At 44.7% G+C, this 17255-nt stretch overlaps 1 protein-coding gene across 1 annotated transcript in view; it reads left to right on the plus strand.

The window, feature by feature from the left end:
* Positions 1-17255, plus strand: part of LOC137503372 (zinc finger protein 503-like) — a 226863-nt gene that overhangs the window by 147076 nt on the left and 62532 nt on the right. The gene's annotated exons all lie outside the window — the stretch shown is intronic.

Here is a 17255-nt window from a genome sequence, read left to right on the forward strand (position 1 = left end):
GGTAACAATCAAAACCAACAATATCAACTGAAGATCCGTCACCGCACTCGGTAGGACAGGCTTTCTTTTCATATCCACCGGGCGAGATGGCCGTGCGGTTAGGGGCGCACAGCTGTTTGCTTGCATCCGGGTGATAGTGGGTTCAAACACCACTGTCGGCAGTCCTAAAGATGGTTTTCTGTGGTTTCCCATTTTCACACCCGGCAAATGCCGGGGCTGTACCTTAATTAAGGCCACGGCCGCTTCTTCCCATTCTCAGCCCTTTCCTTTCCCATCGTCGCCATAAGACTTACTGCGACGTTAAGCAAGTAAAAAATCTTTTCACAACCCCTTCCAAGGAAACGTTGTATCCACACTATTGGCCTGGACTTACACCCCACCCACTGAAATTATTTTGTGGGTACGCCACTGCATCCACTCACCATTTTAGGTACAAGGTAAGTCGGAAGAATGGTTGGATACTCAAAAGACTCACCATAAATGATGCGGTTCTGGTTCAAAAGTATAAGGAAAGGTAAGGGACGGGATCTAGTTTTCAAATAGAATCCGTATCAATAGAACGTGACTTCCCATTTTAAAAATGTTTCATGTATCGACTGCGATTCAAGCCTGGGCCGTCCTGATGAGAAGATAGAACCATTGGAACTGAGTTATCACGCCCGCCAAACACAAAATAGTTACCCGCACTTTTGATGGTGCCATTTGAGGTTCCAATCAGTCTCCGGGCATTTGACAAAATATCGAACTTAGACACCCATCCGCGATTGTCTTGCTACTGTAAGAATAAAAAACCTTTTTCATAACTTACCGAGGATGCACATAGTGTTGGCTTCTCAGTGACAAAACGGCCCCTCTTCAAAAAAGTTACTTATAAGGCACAAAATGAGGAACTAACGTGCAGCTCACAATCCTGCCACAGTCTTCCCAACGCTGCAACTTAAACACAGCACATCTCTCAACCACGGTACAACCCGAGGATCCATAGGACGTTGTTGTTTCCTGGAACCGATATGCAAAAGCTGACACGATGTTGTAAGCTTGTAACTGTTTCTGGACGTGCCCCCGTTATCTCGGTGTTCACGTTCCGGCCCCCTACTGAGTAATCCCTTGCTAATTGCCCCTTTCTTCATGTCTTGACTTTTGTCAACACATGGTGACATTCCCAACACTGAGGCATCTACAGGGAAATATCCCCGCGCATCACAATCTTAAGTGTCTTCCTTTCATTCAAGCAGTACAAATATGGAGAATTGTGTATGGCCCCATTGAGCACTGCTAGTAGATTCTTGTCGCTACGTTAACTTAACATTTTGGCGTACGTTTTTTAATTGTTCGTACCGTGCGTAAAACAACGGCTGATCCTCGCTCTAGTTTCAGGTTATTCTCCCAAACAATCTTGCAAGGTGTCCGGATCTATTCTTGCAACTCTGCAACTCTTATGTAATGTAAATATAAATACTCTGTAAATACAGTCATGATGTGTATAGTTCATATATTATATTGTATGTGTTTATATGCCCGACCATTTATTAATAATTTTACATATATAAACTATATTTAGATATGTAAGTGCTCGTCAGTATGTAATGTCCTGTACAATTCCTATTTATAAGCCTGCAGGCTCGTAGGAATTAATTGAAATAAATGAATATATGAATGAATGAGGGGAGGTGGTGGTATACAATTTCTAATCACTAGATTGCATGCCAAAAGCCTGGATTAAATTCCAAACCTCTCCGCAGTGCTCATATGGAGTGAGGGCATATGACGCTGTTGATGGTGATTCGTCCGTCGGATGGGGACGTTAAGCCTTGAGCAGACCCCTTGGTGCTATTCGACAGGAGTAGGCTATGTGCCGGCATCGGGTTTCACCCTCTTCCTTCCCACTATCAAATATCACGTCATTCATTTCATCTCTCATTAACTCCTCTGATGAGGTTGACGTCAGGAAGGGCATCCGGTCATAAAAAACCGCCACGACAAATTCATCTCACCTCATACCCGACCCCGTAGGGAAACGGGACAAGGGTTGGACAAACATGAATGAATGAGTGAATGAAAAAAATTGATAACTTAGAGGACATACCAGTCACTTCAAGAACGTTCATCTTACGGATGTCCGGCTCAATGGCTAAATGGTTAGCACCATGGCCTTTGGTCCAAAGAGTCCTGGGTTCGATTCTCGGCCAGGTCGGGGATTTTAACCTTGATTTGTTAATTCATCTGTCTCGGGGACAGAGATAATATTAGGCAGGGCCCCATCCTCACAGACATGCAGGTCGCCTATACGTCGTCTACTAGAAATAGGCCTCCCCGGAGGCCATACGCCATTGTTATCTTACGTATTTGCTCTCAGAACTATTCAGTTTTTTAAAAATCGTGATGCCAATTCCCATGACAACTTGAACAGTTGAGAGGTTTCTCTTAGGCATTAAAAGACTTATGGCTTATTTCCGTACCACTACAGCACGGGAGAGATTAAATTCATTGTACCTTCTGCACAAGGAGGCTACTAAAGCGTTAAATCTGGAGAAGGTGGCGGTGATTTTATACCAAGAAATGCATTGAGAAATCGGGCATTCCTTCAGAGAACTACATTTCCCAATGTAGTCAGTTCAGGCGGTAGAGCTTTTCACATTACGTATCATGAAATGAACAATTTGTATCTATGAAGCAAGTTCTAGATTTTTTACTTGTGATCATTTTTGATAGCTTCGTACATTCCTTCAAAATATTTATAAACCAAGTTTTATTTTTCTGTTTACACTCAGCTCTTGATTTACCGTAATCGGATTAACCGAGTTGCGGCTTAACCGCGATATCAAAAACACTAAAAATGCACGAGTTTTAGGAGTTACAGTAATACAGAATTACAAAGAGTCGGGAAAATATCGAAAAACTTGTTTCGAGAAACTTGAGAAGCAAAATAACGAAAAAGTGTTTCTCGGTACAAAAGCAGAAAACAATGACTGATTATTTTCAGAAACAGTAAAGTTAGGCACTCTGAATACTATCCTTTCTTTGCCTTATTAGTTTCAGCGGATAGTGCTATTTATTTTTCTATTTATTAATCGTGCTAAGTGCTACTTTTACTGCTACGTATTGGGTAAGTTAATAAAAAATAATACAGTAGTATCATTTATTAATATTTTAAACTGTACTTTCAGTACGCCTTTTCTGTTTTAAACTTTTTGCAGGTTAATCGCAATTATACTTATCCGGGAAGCCTTAACCCTACATTATCCCGGTTAATCGAGAGTTGAGTGTACTTGTGAATATTATTGAAAACTCCATACATAGGACTCGTTCAAAAATGTATTTGAGAATCAAGCTGTATTGTTGTTGTTTCTTTCCTTTTCGTTTGTGAATATTATTAATATATAGGAATGTTTGCATTTGTAGTTGTTCATCATTTCAGATGCCTGTGTTCATGTTAATCATTGCCCCCCCCCCACCAATAATTACGCGAAGACTGTAAGAGATATGCAATTAAATAAAATATCACTCACAACGTGTAAACTATTTAAACTATAAGATTAAAACTTACAGATCTCTATCTCTATACCGTACTAATTAATTTCTATTTTGCACTTTACGATGTAGTATCGATCGCACTTTCCCTCACACAGAGAGTACACGGGTATCTTCGAAAACCTTAAAAGTAGTTCGTGGGACGTAAAGCCAATGTATGTATATATATTTATTCAGAAAATAAACACTTCTCCCATAAGGAGGTTGCCCATGAGGGCAAAGTACCTATGCTAAATGCATTTATTACTATATAAATGTTTTCTAGGTATGGATAGTGAACCTTTCAAGGCTATGAGGACCATATTTTTCGTCAACGACTGTGACAGTTTGAATCCTGAGCGGAATTCTTCGAAGAACTTAGGGATTGTTCCTCTTGCACCGATCATGACGCCTCGATGTTATCCAGTCCGTATTTACGTCCGTAGAAGGGGATAGTTGGTGCATAGATGCTCTTCTTTCCCTCGAGTACTTCATTGGGCTGTTTAACGTGCGATTCAAACCAAACCGTAGGTTCAATAATATAATCCATTGTTGTTATTTTTTAAGGCTATCATATCAACCCTACGGGTACTGCCGTTCTCCAATAATCCACGGACCTCTTCGTGCACTGTGCAAGTAACGTCTCACAATGACTGAGCATGGTGTCTAGTAAGTCACAGGGTTTCCCCGTAGGGACAGTATCCCAGGACATGAGAAAGAGTTTCTATCTCGTTGTGGCAATGCCGACATCGGTTATTGTCCTGGGACCTGCCCCAAGGATCATATAAGAAAAATAGATCCGTCAATCCTGTATAATAACCGGGCGAGTTGGCCGTGCGCGTAGGGGCGCGCGGCTGTGAGCTTGCATCCGGGAGATAGTAGGTTCGAATCCCACTATCGGCAGCCCTGAAAATGGTTTTCCGTGGTTTCCCATTTTCATACCAGGGAAATGCTGGGGCTGTACCTTAATTAAGGCCACGGCCGCTTCCTTCCAACTCCTAGGCCTTGCCCATCCCATCGTCGCCATCAGACCTATCGGTGTCGGTGCGACGTAAAGCCCCTAGCAAAAAAAAAAAATCCTGTATAATAAAGTTCACTGAGAAAACAGGTCATGGGCGCTATAGTGGCCTCTTTTTCTCTACCAACATAACGAAATAAATACCACGATAGTACCAAATACAGTAGAGACAATACACGACACTGAGCGAGATATCGAGGGACAGCTATTGGAGCTCACTGTAGCGGATAGACCTGAACGGTACTGATTATGTCATAAGAGCACTTGTGTTTTTGTGTGAAGTTTTTGGTGTTATTTATGCGTTTTCAGTGAGTTGACATAATTAAATAGTAGCGTGTGTCATTCCTTGTTATCTCCTCTCAACATGAGGGGAAAGGTATGTGCTGTGTTTGGCTGCAGTAATTACGAAGTAGAGAAAAGTGCGCGCTCGTTCTTCAGGTTCCCTCGTGACAAGAACATGTAAGTAATATTGTGTTTGCATATATATTCTTCCAGTGACAGAGATTTTTATAGTACTTCATAATCTCCTGACCTGCTCGACCCATGTTTTAACGGGCTTAAAATATAATACGCATATTTTATTGTATAGTGCCGCAGTTAACCTTCAATACTGATGTGTTGTTGTAGGTGTGATCTGTGGGTTTTGAAATGTCACAGAAGCGATTTGGATAAAGTGTACAAGAAAGAAGGGACGTTACGCTTGTATAAGAATTATAAGATCTGTTCAGATCATTTCCAGGCCAGCGACTTTAAAAATCCTCGACTATACAGCCAAGGGTATGTTACATTTTTACTCTAATTGTACGTAAATATTCCTCAAAGCATCACTATCGACAACATTTTCAAACTTTTCTTTCTTTTATCCCTCTTCTCAGATTAAAGCCGGGATTTTATAGATTTTCTTTCTGTTAGTAGGCTTCATGTTAAGAGGAAAATTGTCCAGCTATTAAATGTTAATTCATTGCATCATACGTGTATGGAATGTGCCGATATTTTTATTGACAAATGTCTTAATGTGATGATATATTGTTTTTAAATGAGGAAAAAAGACAAATCCAACCGTAAGATTTCAGGCAGGAATGCTAAAGCTAAAAAAGTAATGCATAAATGAAAGATCAAGCCATTTCACAGCAGTCCATTTCACACCCTGTTTATATGTCTAATTTCAGTCTTTGAATAATAACCTTTTAAATAATTCTTCATTCATTTATCCAGAATTGCTTTAGCAACTTCGAAGTTAATATCTCAATACCACTGTCTTTCTAGACGTAATTTATTTATCCATTTCCGTATATACATTTCCATTGATATTTGAATTTAGCGCGATTTGTTCAGGTCAAGTCACTAGGAGCGCCACCGTCGAATTGTCTCCCATTTTAGCAAGGCGAAATCCGTAAGTGTCGTGTATTGTCTCTACTGTATTTGATAGTACCTCGTAATAAACTTGATAATGGCAGTTATTTTATTAAAGTTTTAATTGTGATAGAGATAATTACTGCATTTCGGTAGGAAGGTTGTATCACAAGCTTCTCTCGTGTCTTTTACTTGAAAAGTAAATTGCAATTACGGTACCGTATTTGTATGTTGGCAATCCTATTATTATGTTAGCTTGTATCGTTGTTTCACCGTTTGCATTTTAATGTAAATTTACATCTATTAAATAATAAATTTAACATTGATTACTGAAAATGTTAATGCAATTCATATAAAACCCCAAAACGCCCATACTTACCTATAAATCGCGACCTAACATAACCTCATTCTTTCGCTCGTTCATTGAACCCTTCCCACGATTTTTATGTATGGGAATGGAAAACAGGAGACGGAAAGGAAGAAGTAAGACACAGCATAATGCACACAGTTTATATTTTGAAATTATTTATTCCAAACAACAGGTAAGCAGCATAAACACACACACGTTTACTCGCAACAGCTAGGTTGTTCCTTGTGAAGTAAGTTTATGATCATAATACTATTACTTCACATTAAGAACGCTCTCACGAAACCGGATCAAAAATCTCGTTCAATGCGAAAGAATTTCAACAAATTTTCGTCTAACAAGCACTACTACTTACCGTACGACCGAGTTCCCTTCGCGCGCAACGATAACGGTGTTGTGTTATGAATTTGCTGTACTACGCAACAGCACAGGGAGTAAAGTATACAGGGAGCTGCCTGCCCGCTACACTACTATGTGGCTATCGCTTGAAGCCAACGGCCACGCCCCCCATGGTTACCAAAACATGGCAATTCTTACGTTGTGGATACATACAAACTAAGACATTTTCTTGGGAGTAGGGAAACTTCGAATAGCTCAATTAAGTACAATCGTTTTCGAAATAACACGGCGATTGACTGTAACAAAATTTAATGGCAAACAGACCTATTAATGCCTTTTTACTAAGCTCTAAAGAAGCGTTTCTCATGACCCGCAGCCTTAAATCTCCTCTCTCGCTTGTTGACTCTCGGTACTATTATCCAATATATAAAAACAGGAGATGCAAATCTTCACCAGATATCAGTAAAGATAAGGAGTAGGCTATTAATAACGGCATACCACAATATGAATGCGTTAGGGGAATGCGCAATAGATCAACAAATTGGGCTTAGCAAGATTACTTACTACATATTTTGGAGTGGTGGTGGTGTTGATTATTGTTTTAATAGGAAGTAAAATCATCCTCTGAAACAAGTGGAAACAATGCAGGACTCAGCTAAGGGCCCCTTGGATGCCAACCCACACTCCGAAGTTGAGCCCCTTAGGCCCTTAATCGCCTTGTACGACACGTGGTGGTGATTGTTTTAAGAGGGAATACAACTAGGTAACCATCCTCTATTAACAGTAATTGGGAGGACAGGTTGACTTCGTCCCCGTAAATTTAGAATATGTTCAGGACGTGTTTCGAACTCTTGTCAACAGCTTTGTGACTGCCTTTTATTCGTCGTAGACGTTACTGTTATGTGTCAGCCCTGTGTAGGCCATTTCGGTACTTCCTGGAAGAGGCTAGTGAGTCAAACGACCGGAGATCTTCCGTGTATTCTTCTCGTCGGCTGGTTTACCTGTGAACGGATCCGGCATTTTGAAAAATGATGGTATCGGTCAAAGAAAGGCAAGGGCCACGAATGGCGTAAAAATGAAAAACTCCCTAGGCCTCGAGTGCTCTAATTCTGTAGGTAAGAAGGGAATGCTTCACATTCCTTATCTGTACTTGGCAGAGAACGGACGTGTATGCTCTGGCTATCTTATCTTTGTGCATTGTTGACAGTGTCTATTGTTGCATGAGAGCGGGAACTAACACTACGTAGTGGGTAATCTGTATCCTTGCTTGGTGTGCGGCGTTAGGCCCTAGTGCTTGTGCTTGTGCTGTTTCTGTGTTGTTTGTTTTGTTGTGGGATTTGTTACTATTTGAGTACCTAGTAGATTTTCTGTGGTGATGGCTTGTGCCCCGCCGGGAGGTGGGGACATCCCTGCATGCGCTGATGCTACCTCCCTGGGTTCTCGTGGGCCTTCCGCTTGTCTTAACACTCCCCCTGAAAGTAGTATTAACTTGCTGCCAGATATTGACCCCAAGACCTTTGTAGACCTGGTAAATACTGGTAACATATTCTCCATTCTATCCCGCCATGGCATACCATGGTGAGAGGGAAGAGAAAATCTCCCAAAATGCGTCTCAGGAAGGTGCCTATAAGCCTGTTAAAACTGAAAACCGCTTTAATACGCTGGCAAACCTCCCTTCCATCGGGGAGTCTCCCCCATTGCCTGTTCCTGCACAGCCAGTAATAAGTAATACGGCTGCGGCACAGCCCAGAAATGTGGCTCAAACGGCAACGCGCTCCTCCCAAACTGTAGCTGAACAGTCTGGGTCCAGCTCAGCTCCCCCTGGTAGCCAGGACGTCGAAATGGCGACACCCCCCCCCCCGTAAAGAAAGTCACAATTCCGCCCATTGTTTATCAGCGACACTACAAATATTTAAAATCAAAATGCACTGGCGAAATCAGGGTCATCTATACCCGAGATGCCCTGAAATACCACGCAGAAAATGTAGAGGACTACAACCGAATTAAACAATATTTTGAGGAGGCTAACGCTAAATTTTACACCCATCAAATTCCTGGTAATAAACTCCTCAAAGTAATTATTAGGAATATAATCTCTTCTGTTGGGGTGGACTGGGCTCGGAAAGAGCTCATAGAAATGGGATATGAACCCCAAGACATCCACCAGTACTCCCGTCGTGACGCCACGACTAAAAAGATGATCCCACTAAATGTTATGAGCCTCACCCTCCCGAACACGGAGTATTCCAAGACCATTTACTCCGTCCACTACCGTTGTGGGTCAAAGGTTAAGATCGAGGCGTTCAATGGCTGTGAGGGACCCAGGAGCCAAATGTGTGAACTGCGGGGATAGCCACCTTGCCTCCTTGAGAGGATGCCCCACTTACCGCTCCATCATGGAGCAAAAAGTGGCTCGAGAGGTCCGAAAAACCCAGAAAGGTCGGTCCCTCCCTCTTACGAGAGAAGTGGACCCCAGCTTCTCTTACGCCCAAGCGTCTGGAGGAGCCCCCGCCCCCTCCCAATCCACATCTCAGGCACCTACAGCAAACCCTGCCCCCCAGTCGGCGGCATCTTTCATGTCCGACCTCTCTGGACTGAAATATATCGTGGACCTCTGCAGACAAATTTCCCAAAGATGATACCAATTGTAAAAGACACAGCGACGAAATTAAGATCACGTCCGATAACAATGGACAAGATTATGGTCCTGATAAATGCTGCTATGCAGTATTTCTCTGAACCCTAATTTTATGGTTCATTCTGTTCTGACATGGACTTAACAATCTGTGCTTGGAACTGTCAGAGTGCTGTTGGTGAGAAATATGAGCTTGAAGCTTTTATTTCTGACCACAATATTGATATAATGCTGTTAGGAGAGACTTGGCTAAAACCACATATGCCCTTTAAAATAAAAAATGTTACTGTCTATCGTAAAGACAGACTTCACGATGAGCACGGGGGCGTAGCGGTGCTGATTAAGTCTAAACTTACGCACAACCTTATTGACCCCCTTCCTCATGGTGTTATTGAGTCTCGCGGCATCGAGATTAGACATAACTATCACTATCGTATTTTTGCGGCCTATTTACCCCCCAAGGCTCCGCTACATACTGCGGAATTAGATACTTTATTAAACAACCCGTCCAAAGTCTCTTCTTTCATCGTTGGTGACTTAAACGCCAAGCATCCAGATTGGAATTCACGAGTGACTAATCCTAAGGGAAGAATGCTACAACAATACCATCGGGGACTTTGCTCCCATAATCTACTATTTATCCCAGTAATGGTTCGCGCCCCGATGTCATTCATGTCGCAGTGACAAAAGTTTATAATTACCCTATTGAGTTTACTGTACCTAGGGAATTAAATTCGGACCATGACCCTATTCTTTTCAACCTTACATGGGTTAGGATATCTGAGCCATCTTCTCCATTGTCAAACTTATCTTTGGACTACAATAAGTTTACTTGGCATGTCAATAAAAACTTAAAACCTTTCGATATCAACAGCCGGGATGATATTGACCGGGCCGTGGAACATCTTACTAATAAGATGCGAAACGCCCGTAAATACATCCTGAATGCTGCTAGAAATTCTGTAACAATGGCAATCGTACACCCACACAACATGGCGGGAATACGATAAGTCATAACTCCCAAATTAATAATACTAATAATATAATGCGGGAGATTGCGCGGACAACCAAGGAGATTCTACTCCTGAAATTATTAAAGACCTAATCAAAATTAAAAATGCATATCGTAAAAGATGGCAAAGATTTCGGGACCACGCGGATATAGCGGAATACCGCGAACTCGCTCAAGAAATCCGCAAGTGAATGATAGAACGTAAGGTGGAAAGATGGGAGGAATTCTGTCGTACCCTCACTGAAAACGAATCAGATCACGAGTTCTGGCGGGTTACTCGTTCTCTGAATCGCCCCACCCACCCCCCAGGTGTGCAATTCATGGCCGCCACGGACTAGCATTCTCCCCTTACGATAAAGCTGAGGCCTTCGCAGACACTATAGAAAGTCAAAGTGTACCACACGACCTCTCTGACGATGACGACGACGATAACGAACTACGGACCCGTGAGGTACACAGAAAGGTCTCATCTTTTATACAACAATGGACGCCTGACAATGACATATCTGACGTCACGCCTGCAGAGATCCGCAGGGTTATAAAAAACTTAAATGAGAAGAAGTCTCCCGGGGATGATAGGGTTAGTAATAAAGAAATTAAATCACTGCCCTATAGAGCAGTCATCTCTTTGGCTACCGTTTTCTCGGCTTGCTTTAAACAGGGATACTTCCCTAAGGTTTGGAAGACGGGCCGTGTGGTCGTCATTCCTAAACCGGGGAAGGATAGATTGTTCCCTCAAAATTACAGACCAATAAGCCAATTATCCCATATCTCAAAGATATTCGAGAGACTTGTTCTCATTCGCGTCACTGCTTCCCTGAACGCCCACAACATACTGCGTCCGGAGCAATTTGGTTTCCGGTCGAAGCACAGTGCCCCCCCTAGCGACGCTACGCCTCGTGCAGTATGTCTGTAGATCATTCAATTTACGGCGTAGCGTGCCAGCGGTATTTTTCGACATAGAGAAGGCCTTTGACACCGTCTGGCACGAAAATCTAATAGCCAAACTTCTGGACCTCAATGTAATTCCAAATTATTTATTCAAAATTATTACTTCCTATCTCACCCATAGGAAACTCTACGTTACAGTAGACGGAGAAAATTTCGCCCCTCGGAGGCTCCGAGCCGGAGTCCCTCAGAGTGGCCCCCTCTAGGGACACCATGACCTTGAAGTCGGTGTGGGGGCTTGTGTGCTTGTTGATCCCGAGGGCTGTGCCAGCTCAGGGTTACCCATGCTGGATAGGCCTCGGTGTAGGGCCAGACTAACAAGGTGTCCCCCGAGTTGCTTGAGAGGTGTCTGTGCTCTTTATTCTTCATCACTATTTCTACCCTTCTATTCTCACCATCTTTAATTTCATTCCTCTTCCTGTCTGGCCACCCTCTCTGCCTCGGGTAGATTAGGTTAGACATTACAGAAAAAAAAGAAAAAAAGAAAAAAAATTAAAAAAATAATTTAAAAAATTAAATTAAAAAAATAATTAGGTTAGTACGGAGGTTTTATCCTCCCCCAATCACAAGTTTCGGGTCGTGGCGAGGTGATGCATGGCTACTGGGAGAGTAGTTCCAAGCGACCCCCTCCAGATACCGGGCGCCCTCTGGAGTATATAGCCTTGCCTCCGGTAAATCTCCTTGGCTCTGCCGGAGGTCGACCTCTTATTTCCGTGAGTACTCGTGGGACAAAAGACGGAACCTCTTTCTCTTCCTTCTTTTACAAAGGGTGGCACCCTTCAAAAAACAGCGTCAAATTTTGCTAAGAAACGTAAGCGGTATACTCCAGTTCCTGTAGACTACATGAGTGACGAACGTCTTCCTCGATTCCTGGTTGCTTCCAGGGTCGATGGTAAAAGTTTCCTTGACGAATGTCCTTTTATGATAAGCAATTCCATCGAAGAAATTGTTGCTGGTGAAGTCGACGAGATGCGCAAGCTCCGAGATGGATCCGTACTTATTAAGACATCTACGGCTGAACAGTCCAGACGGCTACTTAAAGCCAAGTTATTCGGAAAGGTAGAGGTGAAAATCGAGAAGCACCAAACCCTTAACTCTTGCAAGGGAGTTATATTCCACAGGGATTTGGTTAAGTCTTCCGATGATACGATGATCCGGTACCTAGCACGTCGGGGTGTAACCGACGTGAAGAGGTTGAAGAGGCGTGTGGGTGATAAGCTACTCGATACGGGTGCTTTCATCCTTACCTTCGACGCAGAGACCATACCTGAACGAATAAAGGTAGCAATGTATCGCCTGACTGTTCGTCCGTACATTCCGGCACCAATGAGGTGTTATAACTGTCAAAAGTTTGGCCACACCTCATTGCGATGTACAGGTTCGACGACCTGCAAAATGTGTGGGAAGTGCGAGCATGCTGGGGTTGAATGCACACCACCACCTGTGTGCGTCAACTGCCCGGGTACGCATGCTCCAATCTCCAAGGAGTGCCCCACATTCAAGCGGGAGAAGAAGATCCAGGAGATAAAAACGCTGGATAAGCTATCTTATCCAGACGCCCGGAGGAAGTTCAAATCCATGGCTGCTCCGGAGTTCTCCATCTCATTCGCGGAAAAGGTCACAAACGTACGGATCACTCCACAGAGTTTTGTACAGAACACCGGTACTGAAAATGCATTGAAAAGTCAAAGCCAGCAACAAAATTCAGTAAGAAAAGAAACTGGAGTTTCACCATGTGAAGCAACGAAAAGAGCGTTACTGTCGACGTTGCCTGGGAAGGGCCCTTCCCAGGAACGTTCGACTGGGAAGTCCTCCCCTAACAGGGCGGGGGGAAAGACTTCCCAAATAGGGCTGGAAAGTCCAGCCCTCCTTCCAATGCCCAGATCATAAAGGAGGAGAAGGTGAAGCCACAGAGCTCCCTTAAAAAATTGGAGAAGAAGCCTTCTCCAACTCAGCCGGGGTCCACAGGATCACCGAAGAAATCCGGCAAGCCATCTGCCGGCTCTCCTCCCAAAAAGAGAGAAACGGTGGGCAAGAGCGAGAGGCCCCGACGCCCTCTTGTTCGATCACTTTCTGGAGAACCTAGTTCTCCCAGAAAGAAGGCCCACTGTTCCAGACCAATGAGATCACCGTCCGCGGAGGGTCCAGTCACTGCGCCTCCTTCTTCTGAGGAGACAATGGAGACTGAACCACTCATTGTCGTGGATGGTGACGACAATACCGACAACAACGGCGGAAAATGGCAGGTAGTTGACAAAAAGAAGGGCAAGCAATTGTCCTAATTTCGCAACACTACCAATCCACACAATGGCACTATTGCAGTGGAACTGCAGTAGTTACCACTGTCGCCTGGCTGAGTTACGTCAACTGATATCCGTCTATGCGGCCTCCATAGTCTGTCTACAGGAATCTCGCTTGAGACCTGGACACGACACGACTATGAGAGGATATCGTCTTTATTCCAAAGACAGAGTAGCTGTGGATGGCGCGGCAACTGGGGGCGTTTGTACCCTAGTTCGCTCCGACATCTTCAGCGAAGAAGTACCGCTCCGTACTCAGCTAGATGCAGTTGCAGTTCGCACTCCGTTGCTAGTAATGACAACGGTTTGCAACGTGTACTTTCCACCGGATTATAATCTTGATATGCATGCACTACAAGATTTGATCGCTCAGTTGCCTCCTCTTTTCCTCATACTGGGGGATGTGAACGCCCGTAACACACTATGGGGTTCACCATCTTCCTGTTCTAGGGGGAGGAAGCTCGAGCGAATGATCAACCTATTTGATCTTTGTGTGCTCAATACAGGGGAACCGACACATTTCAGTAGCGCGCATGGCACATTCTCACACCTGGATGTCACTTTGTGTAGCCGTGCGCTAGTTCCCCTGCTACGGTGGCAAGTTCACGACGACCTCTGTGATAGTGACCACTTCCCGATAATTCTGTCTCTCTTGAATCAAAGACAGTCCGAAGTACCCAAGCGCTGGTTACTTCGGCGGGCAAATTGGCCAGAATTTACAAAACGCGCAGTGATGGCTGATGATATGCTGGAGTCTGTTGACGACCACGTCTCTTCCATTACTACTGGAATTTTGGCTGCTGCAGAGGAAACAATTCCTTCCTCGTCCGGTATTCGTCGCCGGAAACAGGTCCCATGGTGGACGGACGAAATTGCAGCAGCCATACGTGATCGCCGACGGGCTTTTAAGCATTATCGTCGGAATCCTACAATGGCCAATCATATCGCATTTAAGCGTCTGCGCGGGAAGGCCCGTTTTTTGATTCGAGAAAGTAAGAAAGCTACGTGGGAGAAGTATGTGTCATCCATCACGGCACATACTCCGTCATCACAAGTGTGGACAAAACTCCGCCGTATTGTCGGAATACAGAATGTGCCCTCAGTACCCGGAATCTCCATGAATGGAGATATAGTTACGATTCCTTCAGTCATTGCAGACCACATCGCGTCACATTTCTCAGATACGTCCAGCTCTAGGAGATACGACCCTGCATTTCTTCCAATTAAGCGCGAAGCAGAGGCCCACCATCTCTCTTTTGCCTCTAGTGCTTCGCATCCCTACAACGTGGCCTTCACGGAGTGGGAGTTGCGAAGTGCACTTGCGCTATGCAGAGATACGGCTCCTGGACCGGACAAAATCCATAATCAAATGCTTAAGCATTTGAGTGACAGATGTCTCAAGGATATCCTCACCCTTTTCAACAGAATATGGAGTGAGGGAGTGTTTCCATCTCAATGGCGTGAGGGAATTGTAATACCAATTCCCAAGCCAGGTAAAGATCAAAAACTTCTGGATAGTTATAGGCCAATATGCCTTACAAATGGCCTCTGTAAGCTATTTGAAAGGATGGTTAACCGGCGTCTTGTGTGGGCCATGGAAAGAGAGGGCCTCCTGTCTAACTACCAGTGTGGTTTTCGCTCTCATCGGTCTGCCACTGATCATCTGGTCAGACTGGAGAGCGCCATTCAGGAGGCCTTTCTCCGGAAGGAACACCTAGTCGCCGTATTTTTTGACCTGGAAAAAGCTTACGATACTACCTGGCGATATGGGATTCTCTCCACTCTACACCAGTGGGGATTTCGGGGAAATTTGCCAACGTTTATTGAGAACTTCATGTCCCTCCGTCTCTTTCGAGTCCGAGTAGGGAATGCATTTTCTCAATATTACGTTCAGGAAAATGGAGTACCTCAGGGATCGGTACTGAGTGTCACGCTGTTCGCAATCGCCATCAACGGCATAGTTGCCGCTGCTGGGCCTGCAGTCGTTCCATCGCTGTATGTAGACGACTTAGCTCTACATTACAGCTCCGGAAGGGTGGCGTTTGCAGAGAGACAGCTACAGCAAGCTATTAACCGAGTCGACAGATGGGCCCTGCAACATGGTTTTCGATTTTCAGCAGCGAAAACCTCAGTTGTACACTTCTGTCGACGTCGGCCTGTGCATCCCGAACCAGAGCTCCGCTTGCGAAACAGTGTCTTACCAGTGGTTGACACCTGCAAATTCCTGGGTCTCCATTTTGATAAGAGACTTACGTGGCAGCCCCACATCCGTCATTTAAAGGTTGCCTGCATGAAGAGACTTAACATGCTTAAGTTTCTCAGCGGCACTTCGTGGGGGGCTGACCGTGCGGTACTGCTACGATTTTACACGGCGACGGTCCTCTCCCGAATTGACTATGGAAGTGCGGCTTATGGCTCAGCATCAAAATCTACGCTGAGCCTTTTAGACAGTATTCACCATAGTGGAGTAAGGCTGGCAACGGGTGCTTTCCGTACTAGCCCCATTCTCAGCCTGCTCGCTGAAGCGGGAGTTCCACCTTTACGGAGAAGGAGGCAGCAGTTACTCCTAACGTACGCTGCCAAAATTCGTGAAATGCCGCTACATCCAAGCTATCAATGCATCTATCGCACCCAATACCACCAGCGGTGCCAAGACCGGCCGAATGCCACACGGCCGGTTGGGTTTCGGATTGATAGCTTGTGTCATGATTTGAATATTGATATCGGTGGTTGTCTTGAACGAACTCTTAGCGAGGTACCTCCGTGGTTGGTTCCGCGACCGGATATACGTCTAGATCTGCTCCGTGGACCCAAGGTGAACACGGATTCCTCCGTTCATCGGAGGTATTTCCAGGACTTTGTTCACCAATATCCGGCCGCGAGACTTATCTTCACGGATGGTTCTAAAATCGGAGATAATGTTGGTTGCTCTTTTGTCATTGATGATATGAGTACGAAGATCTCGCTCCCTAAAGTATGTAGCGTGTATACTGCAGAGCTTTACGCCATCTTAGAGGCTCTGCAGTTTGCACTGCGTGACGAAGGAAGCCACTTTCTGTTGTGTACCGATTCGTTAAGCTCTCTGCAGTCTATTGAAACCTGTTTCTCGCAACACCCACTGGTGCAGCAGATACATGACCTTCTAGCCAGGTTAAGCGATGCTAGCACCAGAATTACTTTCGCGTGGCTTCCAAGCCACGTTGGGATTGCGGGAAACGAACTTGCGGATGAAGCAGCAAAGGAAGCTGCACTTTTACCTCCAAGACCCGTCAATGTACCTGCTAAGGATATTTGTTCTCAGCTACGTCGAACCATCTTGGCGTTCTGGGAATCGGAGTGGCTAGATATCCGAACTCCCAACAAGCTGAGAGCAATTAAGAAGACAACTACCGTGTGGCGGTCCTCTTTCCGACCTTCACGGAGAGAGGCCATAGTACTGTGCAGGCTGAGGATAGGTCATTTAAGATCCACGCACTCCTATCTCCTAAAGAGGGAAGACCCCCCAGTGTGTTCTTGTGGTGCTGAATTCACCGTGGCCCACATCCTCACAGAGTGCGCCGATCTCTCTGGCCTAAGACGGAGCCTCGGCCTGCAGGAAACACTCGAACGCATACTAGCCGATGACGCGACTACTGCTGATCTCGTCATCCGCTTTATGTGCGACAGTGGACTTATCAAGGGTATGTAAATTACAAGTGTACTGTTACTCAGGGAACGTACGTTCCCTTTTGATACGTTAGTAATCCTTTCGGCCTAGTTTTATCATTATTTTT

Source organism: Anabrus simplex, chromosome X (genome assembly GCF_040414725.1).
Source record: "Anabrus simplex isolate iqAnaSimp1 chromosome X, ASM4041472v1, whole genome shotgun sequence".
NCBI lineage: Eukaryota > Metazoa > Arthropoda > Insecta > Orthoptera > Tettigoniidae > Anabrus > Anabrus simplex.